The 21,705-nt window shown below is 27.5% G+C and overlaps 1 protein-coding gene across 2 annotated transcripts in view; it reads right to left on the bottom strand.

Annotated features, from left to right (window-relative positions):
- The window catches only part of LOC110282812 (RYamide neuropeptides), a 93,434-nt gene that overhangs the window by 47,229 nt on the left and 24,500 nt on the right, over positions 1-21,705 (bottom strand). The window lies entirely within an intron of this gene.

Below are 21,705 nucleotides of genomic sequence, written 5' to 3'. Positions count from 1 at the left end.
TTTTTTTCGCGATGAAGCCATTGAATCGATTCTAATGCGGCTGAAAATGTGCTATCAGTACAAAAAAATGAATAAATAATTAAATGAAACTATAACCGTGAAAATAACAATAAAAAAGTTTACTACATGCACTGTAAAAATTTTGTAGTTTACCTTAACACCAAAAATGGAGACAATATACACCAAAACAGTTTACAGTGTATAAACTAAATAATCTGTAGATTTCCAAATAAGGCAACTATGACCAAATTATTTAATTTAATAGTGCGGAGTGAGGCCTGAAATAAAGAGGCAAACGCGTGACAAAAGAAGAAGAAAAAATATGTCGAAAACGAAACAGAAGCAAAATCTATTTGAAGAAAAATTATTTTTGGAACTAAATTGGAAATGAATAGCTTAACTAAATTGTCATGATCGGAACTAGAATAGCAAGATACATAAGATGGTCATCATTAGAATATAATATCTAGCTAAAAACAGAATATCAATTTTGAATTTTTAAGAGTTTGAAGCTGAAACAAACATCATTGCAGTAGAAAGTGCGCCTTTGAATCTAGGGATAATTTATAATCCACAATAAATCACAATTATTCGCGTAATGTAGCTAAAGATTATTCTAATACTGAATAACAACTGCATTTGGCCAAAAGTATGAAAATATTAACTTAGCAAGATGTTTAATTTTAAACAATTATTTGTTAATTATTTCATATGACTTCTGTAACCATGGTTACGACTGTTTGACATCAGGTAAAAATAACTTTTAAATCCCTTTTAATTCGTAATTAATGAAAGATTAAAATAGCCTTTCCTCTAAGCTTTAATTTAAAATTAAAATTACTACATATTTAGTTGTTTATTCACGAAACTATATTAATTTTAATAAAAACAAATTCTGCACTTCGAATTAAAAATGCAGTAAATGAAATTAATTTTGGTATAATGACAAAAATAATGATTTCGTTTTTATTTGTTCCTAACATTTCAACTAAATTAATGTTCAAAATTATACTTTTAAAGAATATTTTTATGAGTTCCATTAACCTCAATATTTACCAAGATTTAAAAACCATTTTTGAAATCTAATGATGCATAAACATAACGAGATAAACGTGTATTACTGAAGTTTCGCTCCTAATTTATAAATTTCAAATTTGATGTACACACTAAAATTTTCTCTGTTAAAATGTTATCTTAAAACAAATGGCAGTAGTCTTCCCATCCAATTCACCGTAAAGTTTAAGGAAAATAGCATTTTTTATATTTTCGGTTTTGAAACCGTATACAAATAGTATGGTTTTAAAACCATGAATACAAAACTGTATGGTTTTTTAAACATTTACAACTAGCATAGTTTCAAAATAGTAAAAATGTTTTTAACTGGACATGAGAGCTAGGCTTTTCGTAAGGTAATGGGCATTGAAGAGTGCGGAGCCCTATTGGGGAGTGCAGAACTCTGGAAACTCTTTATGTGTTGAAGGAAATTGGGGAAATATTGTACTGTCATCACTAGGGCTCGAACCCCAGTTCTGTTGATCATGAAACTGACCAACAGATTGGCCTTCTCGGCTACAACATGTACGCGGTTGCAAAGAACTAAGTGGCTTCATTAGAGGAGTTTAGTTGGTGCGATAAAATTCTGGTTGTTCAGCCGTATTTGGTGAAAGCAGTTAATAAACGGTTTTTATCACAGTTAACAGTTTAATTACCATCTTATTTATGATTATTCGACTATTTTGAAAATTAAAATTAAATAAATTGTTATTTAACCATTTGTTCCAAGAAATTTCCAGCAGTATATTCTCATTACTGTATTTTGTTGCAAGCATATATCTGGCTTTTATGATAGTTTCATTTGTAAATTTAACTCTATGTACTGATTTGTCATACTCCCTGCTCGCTACAATCGATATCTTCCAAAATTCTTTCGCTATCTTGCAAAATTTCTTTATATTGCTCACGTAATTTTGCGCTGACGCATGAGCACTTTTCTGACACTGAGTCAAACGCACTTCAGGTACGTGTGTGCAACTACTTCAAATCTTACGTACTGAATGGTTAGTAAAATTGTGTAATTTTTATTTAGTTAACGTTAATCAACAAGTTCTTTTCTTTAAAGAAATATGCAAATGCAAGAAGTTGTGAAAGTGTAGATTATGACAATCAATATAAGAAAATTTTTCGGACTAATTGTAGTTTTTCTAAAATATATAACGCAGAATTTTTTTTTATCTTGCATTATACTGAAATCTAAGTCCCTAGTAAATAATAATAAAAATATATACCAAATAGGCAAATATTTTACTTTAAATAAATCTTTAGTATTGGTTATTTTGCTTATCATAATATAATCATTAATATAAGAACTTTATCGCTTTTGAGAAGATTTTTATTCAAGTTTTCGAAAATTAAATGAAAAATGCGTTAACCGTAAAAATGCAAATTACTTGCATTAAAATGGTTATATTATAATTCCAAAGATTTAGTATTTTAAATTTAAAATATTATGCTATATCAAAACATATTGTACTGAAGAGTTTTTATAATCCCCTGTTATGTTTTAATTCAAATCCTAAACTGCGAAATAATTATCAAAAAATAAAATAGCTTTTAAAACAAGAGCATACTAGACTTTTTTTTTTCTTTGTAAATGTAGGTATGAAAATATATATAAATTTTTTTCTTGTACAAAGTGCTGCTAATTCTGAATACAACAGCAATTTAAATGTCTTTTAAATTAGAAAATCACACAGATTTCAATAAATTTTAACATTTTTCATGTTACTGTTCATTATTAGAAAATGCTTTACATACCCAACTATTTCAAAACAAGCGGATTTATTAATATGTTTTATGGACAAAAGAAATAGGAACATAATATTAATAAGCTGTTAATCGTTTTAAAAAAAGACAATAAATATTTGGTATCATCATAGAGATATTAATGAAAATATTTATCATGTCATGAGATACTATAAGAATTAATTATTATGGAAATTGTACTTGTAAATTTCTGCTTAATAAGAATTTTTTTTATATAGTTAGAATTAAAGTAAAAATTTAACTAAAATAGTCTATTTAACAGATTTGTAGTGTAATTTTTTTTAAAAGTAAAGTCTATTAAAATTGTTCAATATTCAGGCGAAAATTAATTGAATTTTAATATGTTATGAGTAAAAATTCCTTCACAAAATATAAACTGCCGACAAAAATATATGCTTTGCAGCATTTTTTTTTCATTTATTTATTTATTTATCTTTTGTTAAGGTTATTGAAATTTTTAAATCGGGTTTACTTCGAGCTTTTAAAAATTTAAATGATACGAAATATCATGTTATTCTATATATAAATCAGCCATTAATTTGCGACTAAAAAATTAATTTGAGGCAAATACTAAGAATGAATGAATTGACTTAGGCGATCCATTCTCATAAAGCTCATACACTGACAAAGATGACTCGTCTTCATGCACTGTTAGAAATTTCTCGGAAGAAATGGTTAAAAAATTTTTTTTCATTATTATTTTATTATATTCAAACAAAACAGTCAAATATGCATAATTGATATGGTATTCAAACTGTTAACTGTGAGATAAACCATTTATTAACTGATTTCATCTACTACGGTTAAACCAGAGCTTTAACGCACCATTTAAGCCCACCTAATCAAGCCACTCATTTCCCTGCAGCTGTGTCAATCTTTTAGCCGCGAGAGCAAATCTTTCAGTCACAGGACAGACTGAACTAGGGTTCGTGACCCAGCGTTGACACCACAGTGTTTTCGCCGTTCCTTTCAACACATAAAGTTTACAGTGTCCTGCCGTCTATAATGTCCATTACCTAACGAAAAGCCTAGCTCCAATATCTAGTTAAATTTCTTAACATCGTGCTAGTTTGTAAATGGCTAAAAACCCGGATAGTTTTGTATCCATGGTTTTTTTATCCATACTAGTTGTGAACAGTTTCAACACCGTAAAGGTAAAAAAAAAATATTTGCCATAAACTTTACCGTCAATTGGATGGACAGACTGCTGCTGCTTATTTTATAATTATTTTAGAATGAAAATTTTATCAATGTGGCGGCAAGCACCGTTACAGAAGAGGAGAACAAAGCAATCGAGTACTAGTCGGCACAAGTCACGTGTGAGAAGAGCAAATACTAATGGGTCAAATACTAAATCGACCTAAAGCTATTTTATATGTAGAAAATACTAAAATGTCAAAGCGTACAACTCAATTTTTTCTACAATTTTTCTCGGTATTCATGAAACCCGTTTGCTTACTTTCAGTTTATTCAATTTATGATATAAATTTACTAATTTGTGTTAAAAGGATCACGCAAAGTGCAAGCAAGTTTATAAACAAAATATATTAGAACTGTTTGTTCATTATTATAAATTGCAACTTCCCATCATTAAATCGTTTATTATAAGCGACGTCTGCAAAACTTCTCTTTATAAAACTCGTATTTTACCTCTCATACTCTTAATTTATGTTTTAAATATTTTAAAATGATTTTTAACCAACCTTAGTATTACAGAGAAAGCAAAGAAAGCTACCATGGCCCTCTATGTATGATAATCTAGAATATTTTTTACTGCACTGTTAGAATTTTCATTCAAAAATTATGGTAAAATAATCGGCAGCAGTCTGTCCATCCGATTAACGGTAGAGAACACGTTTTACCCTTACAGTTTTAAAACCATTTACAACTAGTATGGTTTTAAAATCATGAATCATGAAAATCACTGCATGGTTTTTTAACCATTTACAATTTTCATGGTTTCAGAACCGTAAAAAGGAAATATAGCTAGACATTGGAACTATGATTTTCGTAAAATAGTGGGCATTAGAGAGTGCAGGTCACAAATTGGGAAGTGTAGGGCACAAGAAACTCTTCATGCGTTGAAGAGAATGGAGGAAATATTGTGGTGTCAATTCTGGGACCCGAACCCCCGTTCTGTCTGTCATGAGAGTGATAGGTTAGCCCTCTCAGCTATGACGTGTACGCAGTTGTTAAGAACTAAGTGACTTCAATACGTGGGCATAGTTGGTGCTATAAAATTCTGGTTGTTTAACCGCATTAGGTGAAAGTTAATAAACAGTTTTTCTCACATTTAATAGATTGATTATCATCTCATTTACGGTTATTTGACTGTTTTGCTTAAATATGGTAAGATAAGAAATAAAATAAATTGCTATTTAACCTTTTTTCCGAGAAATTTCACACAGTGTGTATAATTTAATAAAAATGTTGAATGTTACTATACTAAATTTTATTAATCACCTCCAAAAATTTCCCGAATTTTTTAAATAAATGCAAAATGCAAGAAAATATTGTAACTATTAAAATGTAGTTACCTTAAATAAACTATATGCTATTAGCTTCTTATATAACTTTCTCTGCAGTGTGAAAACCGAGTGCAATAACTAAGATTAAAAATACGAATGGCGGTCAAAGTAAATATGAATGAATGACACTGATTTTCCAATTTTCCTAACTCTTTAATTAATGTGTCAAGCTTCTTACAAAGTACAATCAAATATTGTCTTTAAATACTTTCAAAAAATGTTGCTTGGATATGCATTTATTTTTTCATAATTAATATCGCACTGAAATTCGGAACAGTTTTAAATTTATGGAAAAACTGGAATGAAAGCCATCCAATTATCTGACGCTTCAAAAACAATTCTAAAGCACATTTAAAAAGAGCAAAGAAAATTCGTTTCGGAAATTCTATTTCTCCGAGAAGAATTCTATGACACAACATATTGACACACTCCATCATTCATTGAATTTCCTACCAGTTTCTGTTATATTTTGAGATATCTTTTCAATATGAGATAGTCCCTCATGCAGATAATTAGATACAGCCATTTTAATTCGCATTCATTTTTCATTGAAAAAGTCTACTTTTCTACTATTGCTTTTCTCACTGCCTTTTATTCAACTGCATTTATATTAAAACTTATTTCAGAGTATAGCAATTTATTTATGCATTCCAATTTAGGATGAAAACTATTCAGAATTCATTTTATTTCTAAAGCGAAATTTTTTTAGTGAAATTTTTTTAATTCATTTTACAGTTAAAACATAAGAAATATTTCGGTGTTTAAATATAGTGCCTTACAAAATTAAAGGAGGACACAAATTACTTTTATTGATAATTTATTTTCCTTTTTGACTTTAAATTCTGCACTGTAAAAAATTTCAGTGTATCTCAAAGCCGGAAATGAGGACAACTTATTTACACCTAATTGATGCAGTGAAACACCATGCCAAAATTTTTGATGTAATATTTCCCTACATTGATATTTTTTACGCTATTTAAGGTTAAGTAGCAGGCGCCATTTCTGTATTCAGTTACACAAAAATGTATAATAACAGCAAGATACAAAAGAGTCTGTAAAGTTGTTTTTACAGTATAATATAAAGTAACTATCATTAATTTAAAATGCATATATGCTGTTAATTTTTTAATATAAAACTATCTCTTAAATCAAGCATACACGTAGCACAGAAAGATTATCAGGATGAATTTAAAATTAGCAACTAAAACACACACACACTAAAACACAAAGTAAACAACTAAAACACACACACACTAGCGTTCTATTTTTTATATGTTTTTGTTACGGTGATAGAAGTATGATGATTTTTAAGTGCAAATTTAAAAAAGGTAAGGATAACCCGACAGTTTTGGTGCCAGAAGAGATTCTGGAATTTTAATTCGACGAATCGAAAGTATGAAGGAATATATTTGTTTTTTTGTTTTCACAAATTTAGAAAAAAAAAATCTAGGTTCATATTTTTATAATCAGTGAGTGCACGATGGTAAAATGTGATCGGAATTATGTCTAACTTTCCTAAAAGTAATGTAAAAATCAGAATATTTATCAAAGCTTAAAAAAAAGGAACGAAAATGCGTTATAACGGATATCATGGGATTAACATTTATTATCAAATTATCTATCGTTGATGATAATATTTAAAGCTTTGAAGAAATTCTTAAAAGTAAAAGCAAACGGTCCTTAAAGTTCATAAGCTGAAATTTTTATGACCTAAGTAGAAGTTGAAATAACTCATTAATACGAAGATAAAATTAGGAAATGGTATTATCAAGGCTTACAATTTCTTAAATCAAAAAGTAGTGTAAATATTGCAATGGATTTTAACTCTGTTACAAGTAAGTGTAATTAAAGTACAAAGCTCCGAGTTAGAATATAATGTTAATGAACAACTATACTATAGTAACCATTGTAAACTTTACGAGTCATTTCACACATTTGTTGAGCAAAACACGAACTTATCAAAAATTTACCAATTTAACTACTTGATCATCCTACTTGAAATCTCCGCTTTAAAAATTAATGAAGTATTTTCTTTATCATCGCAAAACGACGATGAAGGGTTAGAATTACTTACAGAGAGATTGGGTCTCAAAGATTTGCTTATTAATAATGTCTACAAGCAGAAGTTACTTAGATTAAAACCAGTTAGAAATCATAGTGATATAACTGCTTTAAGAGAACTTTATGAAATATGTAATACTCAAATTCGTTCACTAAATTCAGCGGATGCTAAATCTCTTTCATTCGAATCCACAAGTTGTGTCTATTAATAATGAATCGTATTCCAAACGACATTGCCTTTGATTACGTTCGCAAAAGAGTTTCAGACGATAATTTGAAATGAATTTTCTTCATTAGATCGAAAATCGGAGAAGTACAGAATGTTTAAGTTTTTCTTATTTTTAAAGTGAAAATAAAATAAATGAAAAATCTAATGTTTGGAAAGATAATAAGAATTTTAATTATAACATACACAATGCTCTCCATTCAAAACAGAACCACAGTGCAACTCTTAATCACACTAGCTGTGTGTTGTGCCATCAAGAACACGAAAATAATAACTGTTGACGGTAGCAAAGAAAAAAAGAAAACAATAATTAAAAGAATCAAAATGATATTTTGTCTGTTCTGAAAACTTTTTATGATCAAAACGTTATTACGATTTCTCCAAATGAAAACTTTTTATCTTTCTCATTTTTTCTAAAAACATGTTAATAATAATCTAGAAAATTTTCATATATGAATTTGTATTTAAATTAAACAACTAAATTAATGATGAACTCTATTGCTTTCATAAAAATTGCTGATACAAGATCCCAGATTTCTATTGCCAAAAATAGCTAAGTTCCAGAAAAATATAAAATTAATTTCTTTTTGAACAAATATTAAATGTTCCATTGATTGTCTTACTAATAAGGAAAATTGATAACTTTTTGAAGATTCTATTTATATAATTTGTGCTGCAAAAATAATGGAAATATTAAGAACAAATGAAAAAAAATTACCTATACTAACCTAACTAACATTTTCAAATTAAGACAATGTTAATTTTATCGATTCTCTTAATTAAATATAAACTGTCTCAAAAACCGGGTTTTTTTTTTTTTTTTTTTTTTTTTTTTTAAGCGAGAGAGAGATTTTTTTTATCCCCTATTAATGATTTTAAGTTCCTTTCCTAAGACATTAAAATCCAGTTTGCTTACCAAGTTTGATCATGATGCTTAATATCTAATCTTAATATATGGCGCAGAACATCATACACACAAAACAAATAATATATCTAGCTTTTTTATACAAAAAAATGCCTCAAACATGAAATAAAAACAACGCGCTTTCACAATATTACAATATCAATTAAGTTAAACTCCGAAATATTTCTAATTCTTTGATTAACAATGCAATTATTGCACGTTTCTATAATTTTAAATCAAAAAATTTTAAAACTTTATATACTATGCAACGTAAACCAATTAGTTTGAGTTTTGTTAAGTTAGTAGCTTCCTCTGGATCTCTAGAGTTGAGGTATTACGTCAGACTAAATTCAGGTAATGCGTATGAACGATAATACTTAAAAGCTATGATTTCTGACCTCTTCGAGACGTTTTTCCTAAAGTTTCATATCGCCTAAATGGCCGCTGCAACCTCTAGCAACAATAATAAAAGACGGTAAGTTGATACTGTGCTTTTAAATAGTTTATATTTAAAGTTTCGTGAACTAGTTTCTCTGTCATATTTTACTTACTTCTATACAATTATATCATGAGCAATGATTATATTTATAACATGAAAGAATGAAATATTTCCATGTTGGAAATTGCGAGTTTTGTGTTCATAATTTTGTGTTTTTTCTCAATTAACTAGTAGTAAGTTAAATTTGTGTTCATTCACACTTCATTCAAATAAAAATTATGAAATGTAGATAGGAATGCATGAATTGATGGTACTGTTTCAGTTTTTTTATGCATTTGTACAGATGTATAAAATTATATAATCAATTATAAATCTCTTTTATCTGAGATATTATCTTCATTAAACGATAAAAGTATTTCTGTCATACTTTTATTTAGCCTTGTTTATTTCATTCTGTCATATGATAAATTCTAATATTTTCGAAAAAATAAAAGTCTACATTAATAGCGCTTTTCTCCTAATTTATTCCTCTATTATGTTAATACGGCGCTTGCCATCCATGTAGATATGTATTTCATTTAACATTGAAATAAATTTAAGAGCAAGAAAAATTATGCGAAATTAAAGCATTTAGAAATTTTCTAGAATAAAAATTAAGAAAATAACTGAATGATTACAGCAAATTTGAAAAATAATAAAATAATAAAATAAAATAATAAAATCCAATTAAAAATAATTAAAAAAAACCTATAAACTTGTCTAGGTAACTTGCTGTTGTTATTCTTTTGTCTATTTCAGTGCTAAATATTTCCAATAGAATGTAACTAATAGCAGAGCCTTTTACAGAAGCGTGGTGCTAAAGACGTGTGAGCGAGGGTGTTGCTAATTTGCTGCTTTTTAAAAAAAAAAAAAAAAAAAAAAAAAATAGATTGGTAGTAAAAACATAGCAGCAGAGTGGAGACTTGACATATTTCTCGGCAGTAATAAGCAAGCTTGTGGGCCGGAATGACCTGGTTGGTAAGGTGTTGGGCCCATGTCTAAGGGGTCGTGAGTTCGATACCCGCCGGCCGAATACTCCCCGTGTAGTAAATGGTGACTGATACATGCTAAATCTATCGGGTCACAAAGTTCTCCGAGATCTCTTAACAAATCAATACCTCTGGGGTACTGAGTTCGAAACTGATCGATCTTTTTTTCAGGTTAAAATTGCGATCCGTGGATGTATTAATGGGTCTGCCCTGTAAACGGGTTGTGGTGTATGCATGTGGCAGAAATAAAATTTTTGGCCATAGATGGTGCCACTGAAAAACAAGAGGAAGTCACCGACTATACCTTAATGGCATAGAGCAACAACAACAATTCAGTAAGTAAGCATATAAAAAAACTCTTACAAAACTTTAGTCATGGCTATAGGTAAAAAAAGTAATATTTAAAAAAAAATAAAACTTGCGAAAATATATTTAAAATAATTCGAATTTGTTTACAGATATATCAATCTCTGTATTATAAATTTAGGATCGCAAAATATATGAAATCCTAAACATATTTAAAGGCAATGAGTATGTGTTTTTCCATCTTTTCAGTACCATCATGTTATTTTAATCGAAAAAAAGCTGACAAGACTTATGATAACGTAACAAATAGACAAATAAATAAATAAAAATAAACTGTTATTAAAAACATACTATTAAAAACTCGATTAAACTAACTTAACTAATTGAACTAACTTAAACTTAATTAAACTAACTAGACTATTTTGATTCAAATAGTGTCGTCATGCTACTAAAATCATCAAAATTATTGTCCTCAGTTGCCGTTTTTAAACAATTAAAAAAACACTATATACATTTTAATTTTGTTATTGATAACCTTAATGTTAATGTTTTGTATTTCATTATCCTATGATTTTTTTTATATATTTGTTGAATCTGAAACGAAAAACGTGGAGCTCATACATGGAGTTGCCAATGATATCTCTATATCCATGCAATTTACGCTAGCTTGTAAAATTGCAATTTTGCTAATACCAAGCAAAACTGCAATTAATGCTGATCGGTTTGTTGCGGGACCATGTTATATACTTTTTTTTATCATGAAAAATATCTCAATATTTTTTGTAATTGATGTAATACACATTTTTTAATTTTAGGTATGAATAAATCAAAAATACAATTATTCTCTTCTTTTTGAACCACTTGAAAAACGGGATCTAAAATAAAGATTTTATTTTATTTTATGATTTCTTATTGAAATTTATATAATCAAAACTTTTATTCTCTTATGAAGTTTGAAGGTTTGAAGAAATTTCAATTTTAAATATAATATTATCGTTAACCTAACAGAATATAGCTGCTCACCGGCTGAAAAACGCTAATTTTCTAAATACAAACTTCTCAATTACAAATTAATTTCAACTTTCTCTAACGAGTTGCATTAATAAAGAAACAGTTTTAATCTAACTTTTTTTACCCAATCTTCCTGAACAATTCAGTATAAATAACTTTAACTTGTAATATTAGACACCATATGAAAAACTCGAAATTTTCTAACTACAAACTTCTCAATTACAAACTAATTTCAAATTTCTCTAACGTGTTGCATTAATAGAGAGACTATTTTAATCTAACTTTTTTATCCAATCTTCCCGAACAATTCAGTCTAAATAATTTTAACTTAGAATATTAGACACCATATGAAAAACTCGAAATTTTCTAACTACAAACTTCTCAATTACAAATTAATTACAAACTAATTTCAAATTTCTCTAACGTGTTGCATTAATAGAGAGACTATTTTAATCTAACTTTTTTATCCAATCTTCCCGAACAATTTAGTCTAAATAATTTTAACTTAGAATATTAGACACCATATGAAAAACTCGAAATTTTCTAACTACAAACTTCTCAATTACAAATTAATTACAAACTAATTTCAAATTTCTCTAACGTGTTGCATTAATAGAGAGACTATTTTAATCTAACTTTTTTATCCAATCTTCCCGAACAATTCAGTCTAAATAATTTTAACTTAGAATATTAGACACCATATGAAAAACTCGAAATTTTCTAACTACAAACTTCTCAATTACAAATTAATTACAAACTAATTTCAAATTTCTCTAACGTGTTGCATTAATAGAGAGACTATTTTAATCTAACTTTTTTATCCAATCTTCCCGAACAATTCAGTCTAAATAATTTTAACTTAGAATATTAGACACCATATGAAAAACTCGAAATTTTCTAACTACAAACTTCTCAATTACAAATTAATTACAAACTAATTTCAAATTTCTCTAACGTGTTGCATTAATAGAGAGACTATTTTAATCTAACTTTTTTATCCAATCTTCCCGAACAATTCAGTCTAAATAATTTTAACTTAGAATATTAGACACCATATGAAAAACTCGAAATTTTCTAACTACAAACTTCTCAATTACAAATTAATTACAAACTAATTTCAAATTTCTCTAACGTGTTGCATTAATAGAGAGACTATTTTAATCTAACTTTTTTATCCAATCTTCCCGAACAATTCAGTCTAAATAATTTTAACTTAGAATATTAGACACCATATGAAAAACTCGAAATTTTCTAACTACAAACTTCTCAATTACAAATTAATTACAAACTAATTTCAAATTTCTCTAACGTGTTGCATTAATAGAGAGACTATTTTAATCTAACTTTTTTATCCAATCTTCCCGAACAATTCAGTCTAAATAATTTTAACTTAGAATATTAGACACCATATGAAAAACTCGAAATTTTCTAACTACAAACTTCTCAATTACAAATTAATTACAAACTAATTTCAAATTTCTCTAACGTGTTGCATTAATAGAGAGACTATTTTAATCTAACTTTTTTATCCAATCTTCCCGAACAATTCAGTCTAAATAATTTTAACTTAGAATATTAGACACCATATGAAAAACTCGAAATTTTCTAACTACAAACTTCTCAATTACAAATTAATTACAAACTAATTTCAAATTTCTCTAACGTGTTGCATTAATAGAGAGACTATTTTAATCTAACTTTTTTATCCAATCTTCCCGAACAATTCAGTCTAAATAATTTTAACTTAGAATATTAGACACCATATGAAAAACTCGAAATTTTCTAACTACAAACTTCTCAATTACAAATTAATTACAAACTAATTTCAAATTTCTCTAACGTGTTGCATTAATAGAGAGACTATTTTAATCTAACTTTTTTATCCAATCTTCCCGAACAATTCAGTCTAAATAATTTTAACTTAGAATATTAGACACCATATGAAAAACTCGAAATTTTCTAACTACAAACTTCTCAATTACAAATTAATTACAAACTAATTTCAAATTTCTCTAACGTGTTGCATTAATAGAGAGACTATTTTAATCTAACTTTTTTATCCAATCTTCCCGAACAATTCAGTCTAAATAATTTTAACTTAGAATATTAGACACCATATGAAAAACTCGAAATTTTCTAACTACAAACTTCTCAATTACAAATTAATTACAAACTAATTTCAAATTTCTCTAACGTGTTGCATTAATAGAGAGACTATTTTAATCTAACTTTTTTATCCAATCTTCCCGAACAATTCAGTCTAAATAATTTTAACTTAGAATATTAGACACCATATGAAAAACTCGAAATTTTCTAACTACAAACTTCTCAATTACAAATTAATTACAAACTAATTTCAAATTTCTCTAACGTGTTGCATTAATAGAGAGACTATTTTAATCTAACTTTTTTATCCAATCTTCCCGAACAATTCAGTCTAAATAATTTTAACTTAGAATATTAGACACCATATGAAAAACTCGAAATTTTCTAACTACAAACTTCTCAATTACAAATTAATTACAAACTAATTTCAAATTTCTCTAACGTGTTGCATTAATAGAGAGACTATTTTAATCTAACTTTTTTATCCAATCTTCCCGAACAATTCAGTCTAAATAATTTTAACTTAGAATATTAGACACCATATGAAAAACTCGAAATTTTCTAACTACAAACTTCTCAATTACAAATTAATTACAAACTAATTTCAAATTTCTCTAACGTGTTGCATTAATAGAGAGACTATTTTAATCTAACTTTTTTATCCAATCTTCCCGAACAATTCAGTCTAAATAATTTTAACTTAGAATATTAGACACCATATGAAAAACTCGAAATTTTCTAACTACAAACTTCTCAATTACAAATTAATTACAAACTAATTTCAAATTTCTCTAACGTGTTGCATTAATAGAGAGACTATTTTAATCTAACTTTTTTATCCAATCTTCCCGAACAATTCAGTCTAAATAATTTTAACTTAGAATATTAGACACCATATGAAAAACTCGAAATTTTCTAACTACAAACTTCTCAATTACAAATTAATTACAAACTAATTTCAAATTTCTCTAACGTGTTGCATTAATAGAGAGACTATTTTAATCTAACTTTTTTATCCAATCTTCCCGAACAATTCAGTCTAAATAATTTTAACTTAGAATATTAGACACCATATGAAAAACTCGAAATTTTCTAACTACAAACTTCTCAATTACAAATTAATTACAAACTAATTTCAAATTTCTCTAACGTGTTGCATTAATAGAGAGACTATTTTAATCTAACTTTTTTATCCAATCTTCCCGAACAATTCAGTCTAAATAATTTTAACTTAGAATATTAGACACCATATGAAAAACTCGAAATTTTCTAACTACAAACTTCTCAATTACAAATTAATTACAAACTAATTTCAAATTTCTCTAACGTGTTGCATTAATAGAGAGACTATTTTAATCTAACTTTTTTATCCAATCTTCCCGAACAATTCAGTCTAAATAATTTTAACTTAGAATATTAGACACCATATGAAAAACTCGAAATTTTCTAACTACAAACTTCTCAATTACAAATTAATTACAAACTAATTTCAAATTTCTCTAACGTGTTGCATTAATAGAGAGACTATTTTAATCTAACTTTTTTATCCAATCTTCCCGAACAATTCAGTCTAAATAATTTTAACTTGTAATATTAGACACCATATGAAAAATTCGAAACAAATCTCAAAAGGATTTATAAAATAGTACAATATCTTATATATGAACAATAGTTCGACGTGAATTTTTAACGAAAAGTGTCTGCAAACTTGAATATAACTGATGTGAAATATTCTGAATTGTTAATAACGTAATATTGAATCTTTGAAATTTAGAAATTCTCAATTCTAAAACCTGCTGGGTGTAAAGGAAATCAATTTGTTTCCTCAACATGATAGGAAAACTAAATTAATTTAGCCAAATAGAATAACGGTTTCACACTACTTAATTAATGCTAGAGAGCTCTTTCATCGAATGATCGAGATTATAACTAGCTCAAAAGTTCAGACTGTTTCACAAGTTTAATGTTTTTGAATATTTTGATGTTAATCAAATATGTCTACCTGTCAAAAGCGAATCGAATAGTGTAAATCTAAAATTTAAAAGAAAAATTAGGGTTGTGATATTGATAAGCTTTCAACTTGGAGTTGATAAACTTTTAGATATGTATTGACAATATTTTCGAAATTCATACCATTAATATAGTATATAGAGCTACAATGCGTTTATTATTTCTGAAATAAATAGCTTTGGGTGTCAAATTAATATTTACTACTTTTTGCTAAGCTTTATTTTACAGAACAAAAGTATATTTTAAAATTTAAAGATAAAAACAATTTAAAACAATGTATCTATAAGAATTAGGAATTAAGTTGTTTAAAAAAATTAATTTAAAAGTGTTTTGATACGAAGTAAAAGAGTTTAGAAGCTAAATTTTTCGAATTGACAAAGAAAGAGATTTTTTTTTCTCTCTACTAAAACCAAAAAGCGTCAGACAAACGAGATTTTTTACTTCTTTTTCAGCTCTGTTAGTGTATTCATGCCAAAAAGGAGACCTCTTTTGGTAAATTTTCTTATTACAGTTTTCTTATTATCAGCAACACAGAGCTCTAGTCCATCGCGCTAGGTGGTTGAAAACACGTCAGAATTTTGATTGATAAAAGAATTTCAGATTTAATAGCACTTACAAGTGATATCTTTTAAGAATCTTAATAGCTTTTACAAGTTTCTTACTAAGTTAAGTTCGAATAGTTGCCAGAAAATGATTGAAACTTTGTATTGTCATCAGGCACTGAACTCAAAATAGATTTGAGCACGCTAGCTAGCCAAAAATGTGACCAGAACTTTGATAAATAACACATTCTATAAAGTAATTAAATGGTAATAAAATTCTTCTTATTGTGTTCCGAAAACAATTTAAACTTAAATTGACAACACGCACAGAGGCCCAATAAAGTTTTAAGAGCTTTACCCAAGATACTCTCACATACATGATAAAAACGCTGTAATACACAAGTAATAAGTTTTAATTAAAAGCAAAATTAAAATATCCAATACAAAATTATAGCTTACAAAATTAAAATATCCAATTTAAAGCGTTTTATTTGTTCTGGACATATTACGTTGGCAAAAACAGTTTATTCCCCACTGAGGAGAAAATTAAGGTCGAAACTACCAGAATGTTCTTAAATTTACCATGTTTTCTATCTAGATCTTCGAAAATGATTATAATTGCAGAATTACCAAAAAAATATTGCTTGGAACCCAACTTTTCACTGTAAAATATATATATATTCAAATTTTACAAAAACTTTTCCAATTTTGACGAAATTGTTTCCTGGTATATCGCACTCTGACAAGAATAGTGTCATAACTCTAAAATGTAGCATTTGGGAAAAATCAACTTAAAGAATACTATAAAACTTCTGAATTAGACACAAAACTGCCCTCAGCTGGATAAATTGCGAGTTAGAAATGTGACACTTTTTGAGCCTGATGGGGCACTTCATACATATTTTTCATTGACATGACCTCAAAATTGCTGCTTTTTGACTAGTGTCACTTTTTTTTGCCGGGACGCGATATGCTTCGAGCGAACATTTCGTCAAAGTGATGAAATAATTATCTCTACGAACTGACATCTGCTAGTCTTCATCATAGTTTAGTCATCCTAGTTAAAAATCTCCTTCAATGCTGTAAGATGAGGTCACAAATCAAGTGATTTCGTGATGAAATAATTCTCAAAATTAACGAAATATAGCTACTGAATTGTCAAAAGTGGGAGTTTTGTTTCTTAGAGTGTTGTGACGGAAGACTCGTGCGCATTTCCGGATCGCTTCTGGGTACAGTCACATAAAACCATTTTTTTGTTTGGAGAGGGGACATTTTAGGTGTGCTGTTAAAATGGATTTAAAATAAATAACGTTTTCCACTTCAGGGAGCCACAGAATTTAGAATGAAAAGTCAATAAAAAATAATATGGATGAATGCTACATGAGTTGAGTATGCTTAACACAATTCAATCAAGCATTTGAAAGTCTCATTTAGGCCCCTATATTGTATTTAAGAAATATATTAGGAAAAGAAATTATGAGCCATCATCTAACTCGTATCAACACTATGCTGCCATTTAAAGGAAACCATGCCAGAAAGCATGGTAAGAGATTATAAGTTCTATTACTATTCAATTCGGTGCAAGACATTACCATCAACATCCAAAAACTACCAAAGAAATTGTAAAATGAGTGATACGTTCTGAAGAATAATCTGGTTAGTTTGATTCTTCAAAAGAGAAAGAAATATGGAGTGATAATAATTTTTTTCTGCAAAATTTTACTTTTCAATCTTATGTGGTACCAAGAACTAAATGTGTGGGAAGCAACAACTATAATTTTGATAAACTGTTACCATAACCAACAGGAATATTTTCGTTCTATCTTCTTTTTTTCCTTTCTTTTTCCATCGCATTTTTGCATTTTAATCAAAACAAAATAAGTAATTTTAAAATAAATGTGCATTAAATAGTTCAAAAGGAAATGTAGATTGAAGTAGCAAATAGTTAAACATTTATTATTAAATTAAAATGCATTTAAGTATTTATCATTACGTTGACTACGTTTTCGGTATATAGGAGAAAACTCAGAGATATTTAATTATTTAGAAGTAATTTTGAGGCTGCAAGCACTAATCATGGCATCTTTACATATTTTTCCGTTTCTTATAAACTATTGCGAACCTTTTCGAAGTTTAAAATGATTGTTTGTATAAACCATACGTCTAACAACCAAATTACGTCTATTAAGCAACCAATTATCAATCTATAAACAACCAATTTACACTTACCAATACACAATTTCAAGTTACGCAAATTCTAAATAAAATATTCATAATTTTTCAACGCATTTTATTTTTATGTTCCTTTAGTAATTTTTGAATTACAGCATTCGAGAATTTGCTTTTATATAATTCGAAAAATCTAACTCTTCTTTCTAAATATATTTTATTTACATAAAAACTGTTTATAATTTCTAAATGATGATTTATTTTAAGATTTGTGTGGTGTGGGTTTTAAAATGCGTGTTTTGCGTTCGACTAAACTAATTAAAAGTGTATATAAAAAATTAAAATAAGTAAATTAAATTTTAATTATAGAATTTTTTTATTAAGTATCTTTTAATTGTTGTATTATTTTATATTTCTAAGATATTAGTGAAACCTATTTTCTACAAAGGACAAACGCTTTTTTTGTCGTAAGACATTTACTTTTCATACTTTCAATTCCCCATCACATTTTAAAACCTAAAATTTAACTCGCGATAAATAATAGGATATTGTCTAAAGCTAGATTAAAATTTATTTTCTACAACAATGCATCAACTCCAATGGAAAATATCTAAAATATTTTCTATTTTTACTAGCATACATGTTCTTTTCAAACAGATTCGTATTGATCAGTCTTCACCCCCTCTATCGTTTGCTCGAAACAGAAAGTTTATATTCCCGTGAATAATAGGTGGCTACAGTCACTTATCATTTTAATTAACAGCTTTCGCCCACCCTAAGCCGCTTAAGGATTGTTTGCTTAACATTTAATTGCAACGGCTAAATTAGGAAATACAATAAACAACGATACAATCACACATCAAGCGTTTCAACTGGTATTAAGTCGCCCTTTGAAAGTCATTAGTAGTTATTAAAGGCATGAATCAGTTCAGATTTGTAAAGGGAAGCTTAGTTTTATGGAAGTTGAAACCCGAAAGTAAAATTTTAAGTCGTTATATGTTTAGAAAACTCTTGTCAAGTGTGATTAAAATGTTTTGACATACACTTTTGTCTGAATTTTAAAGGTTTTAAACAATGTTTACCATCACAAAGTGAAAGGAAGTAAAAATATTTTTTGTTTAGCATTTTTTTAATTAATATAACCAACTCATTTGGCATAGTACTTCATGCATGGTATTTCGTTTTTAATTGCTGAAAGGTAATAAAGAATTATTTTTTATCCAAAAATTACTAACTTTGTGAAAATGCAGATTTTTTAAAATTATTCAAATACTATAATAAAATAGGTATAGTTATTGCCAATGAGAGAGATTCCTGTATAAGCATATTTTAAATAGTTTACTATTATCTATTTTTATTTTTCAAACTTTTTTATAAACTATTATTTTTAATACTTTATAATAACTTTTTTATTAACTTTGGTTATAACAATTTTGCTAAATATAGTTTGTAAATGAACTATTTTTCTTAATATTTTTATGCAGAAAGATTATATTTTTAACATATTAATAATGCTATTAAAAACAATAATATTTATACAGAATATCAATTGCTGTAATAATAATGAGTATTAATTGTGATAAATAATGCTTCAGAATTTTAATGAGATTTCTTAAAAATAAAAAGGAAATGAAAATTATTTTAAAGTGCTTATATCGATGCACTAAATAGCTGGAAAATAAACTTGTGCATAAATTCCAACTCTATTTTCTTAGGAAATTAGCATCAATAATTTTACATTTAATAACCTAACATTTTTTTATTTTACTTTGAATTAAACTAAATTTTTTATAAAGGTTATTATATATAATCATAATATAGGTAAAAATATTTTTAAATTTGATTTGAAATAAAAATATTTGATATTAAAATAAGATGTTATGCCTAAAACTCGCACACATCTTCACAGAAAAATGAATTTCCATAAATTTCTTTTCATTTAAAGCATTTTTCATTAATTTTAAAACATTAATTCGATTCAAATGAAGGCCAAATAAATTTGCCATTTTTTGACTAAAGAAGCTAAACCAAAATTCCTAAATGTCACAATGGAATTTTTTTTATATACATCTAAGGTTTAAAAAAATTATTAATCTTGTTTCTGCTTTGCAAATGGATGATACCTTATTCGTCATACATTCGACTTTACTATTTTAAAATTATATTCAGCTAAAGTATAATTCATATAATGTTTTTTAACTTTTTATAGGAAATATAAAAAAGTTAAGAATTTTTTGTGAAAAAAAATGTGAGGGTTTAAATCTTGAATTTTAAAAAAAAAAAGGATATTTAAAAAAGACTACCGCAAGTACGTGATCTGAATTATAACTCAACCATTTCTGAATGGAGACTTATTATACTGCGAGATAAATAAATTAGATTTTGAATCTAAGTTGAGAGTCACACTTTTCTACAAAGAAAAGAAGATAAGAGGTGTTAAATATAATTTTTATTTCATACTGTAAAAAAGAATTTCTCAGATTTGAGGAAAATGCGTCAAACTAATTCCGAAGCAAATAATAGTCGAATTTGAAAACTCCTTGTATTCCAATTTGAAGCAGCATGTACTCATTTTTGAGCAAAATGCATAGTCTCAAAAGTGATGTGGAGAGAGATTTATGTGTTAGCTGCCAGCAGAACTCGATTAAAAAATTTCTGGTCTCGTTGTAGGATGCTGTAACCACCATAGTCGTTAAAAGCAGATCAGGGAAAATTAGGAAGTTTCATATAGTGGCCCCCGCAATGATACATCATGATATATCAACTTCGAAATTCAATGAAACAAAGGATAGCAATTTGAAAAATATGGTCCCAATAGATTGTTTAGGAAATCGGCAGTTTTAATTTCACTACATTTTTAAAAATTTTTATCGAATGCAATGCATGTGGTAATAACGATGGTGGTTAGAGCATCCTACTACGAACTTAAAGGTCCTTGGTTCGAATCTTGCCGGTAGCCAACGATCATTCCTCTTCTACATTTCTCAACCCGTATCATCGTTGAGACTATGTTTTGAGACTATTTTTCTCAGAAATGATTATATGTTGCTTTATTTTTGCCTTACGCTCTACTCAAGGGGTGAATACAAGGGGTTTTCAAATTCGACTATCTTAATTTCGAAGCTATTTTGATACATTTTTGCCCAGTTTTGAGAAACCTTTTTATTATAGTGCAATGTTTTAAGTTTAAAAAAAATTTCATGTCTTCTATTAGTGTAGTATGAATGTTCCTTCATTTTCGACAAAAAATACTTTAAATGTGAAGACGCAAATATAAAGAAAGAAGGAAAATGTGAAGCGCAAACGCAATATTTATAAATTCTCAAGAGATACTAAAATAAACAAAACTGATTAATGCAAACAGAAAACATATAAATATGCTCTCTCTTATTTAATTTTGTTATAAACTTTCAAGTATTTTTTTTCCTTGAGTGTCTTATCTTCCAAATTAAACCTATTTTTAAAAAAAATATACTGAAATAATATAATGAAGCAAAAAAGGAGTATATTGAAATAACGAAACAAATGTTTCGCAGGTTTTACTTTATTAAT

Source organism: Parasteatoda tepidariorum, chromosome 3 (assembly GCF_982258835.1).
Source record: "Parasteatoda tepidariorum strain Cologne lab strain chromosome 3, Ptep-v5.0, whole genome shotgun sequence".
Classification (NCBI taxonomy): domain Eukaryota; kingdom Metazoa; phylum Arthropoda; class Arachnida; order Araneae; family Theridiidae; genus Parasteatoda; species Parasteatoda tepidariorum.
Note: the sequence above shows the minus strand (reverse complement) of the source record. Positions and strands in the feature narration are given on the sequence as shown.